Raw genomic sequence first — 1589 nt, forward strand, 5'->3', positions numbered from 1 at the left:
CTAATTAATTGCTGATGAATATATAAAAAGTATTGTTTACCAGCCTATGCTATTACATGGAGTCATTCTTCAAGTTTCCCTCTACCAACTTAGGTAGAAGTTTTTGTTATTGATTAAAGACTTAGAGTAGTAGACTCTCTGCGATCTCTCTTTCTGACACCCTGTGACTTTTGCCTCCACGTCATCTAGCCTCTCTGACTAATTCACTTTTTCTGATCACATCCTATACACTTGTGGTTTTAATCTTTCTCCACTCAACTGCAGACCAGATCTCCTCTCTGTTTTGCTGGAGTGGACTGTATGGATCTGATCCTGTCCTGTAGGCTAGCTGACCATTGGTGTACCCATGATTCTACCAACCAGTAAGTTCCTTGAGGTCACTGAATAAATCTCTTGAATTCCTATATTCCTTTTTGTAGTTTGCATGAACGTATGAAAACATAGGAAAAAATGGTTGAAATTCATTGATTGGTAGATGAGGTAGACAGAGAAACATCAAGAGTGTCTGGACTTCAATGTTTCAAATACCAGTAGTATTTTTAAAAGGTCAGGAACAGCAGCAAGTTCTGAAGTTTTCTTCTTTCTTACATTTTTATTGGCATACATGGTACATGTGATTTTCTTCAGTTTGGGGGTTGATGATGTACCCATGGCTCTATAGTAATTTTACTACCCCTACCCTCCCTTCTGCTCCTTGCCTGGCTCCCCCTCTCACCTCTACAGAAGCTGCTTCTTGTTGCTTCACTTAACGTATATTTTTCTCCTTAAGTGATTTATTCTGAGTCCCTCATATTAGAGAAACCATGTGCTATTCAACATTCAAGGTCTGATTTATTTCACTTCATTTTCTTCTGTTAAACCAGACCATTAAAAAAAATCACAGAATGCTGATTTTCCTATCCTCATTTCTTAAGAGAAAGGATGTATTAACCCCAGTGAATAAGAAGCCTGGGAATCCTAGACTAAAACATAACTCTTCAGATACACCAGGGAGAAAACTAGCAGCAATGGGGCTTTGATCACCCCCTTCGCCCTTATGGAACTGTACAGAGCAGCAAGGGTAAGAGCAATACTCACTCCACAGTCATCTTAGGGAATGCTGAGTGAGGAAAGCACCAGCATGATCAAATACACGAATGAACTGCATCCAAGCAAAGAAACTCTAAAGAATAACGTGGGGAAAACCCATGAGAAAAGGACATATTGGGGCCGAGGAGATAGCACAGCCATCTAGCACCTGCCTGGCAAGCACAAGGTCCCAGGTTGAATCCCTGGTACTGTCAGCTGTGCTGGCCCCAGAACCATTATGGTGGTGCATGCCTGTGATCCCAGCCTTGGAGAGGCTGAAGCAGGAGGGTCACTATGAGTTTGAACTACATAGCAATACCCTGTATGAACAAAAAATTTTTCCCATAATTTTATTGATAAACAAATAGAAATGAGAAAGTTTCAAGCCCAACTGGTAGGGCAGTTTCAATAATTAACACATTGCATACATTCTTCTTAGTGGTTAATTGCTGTACAAGATGCGGACATGATATCCTATTTACAAACACCATTAGAACAAATCCCTCTATTCATTAAGAGAA

The sequence above is a fragment of the Octodon degus genome, unplaced genomic scaffold (genome assembly GCF_000260255.1).
Source record: "Octodon degus isolate 3935 unplaced genomic scaffold, OctDeg1.0 scaffold00016, whole genome shotgun sequence".
Lineage (NCBI taxonomy): Eukaryota > Metazoa > Chordata > Mammalia > Rodentia > Octodontidae > Octodon > Octodon degus.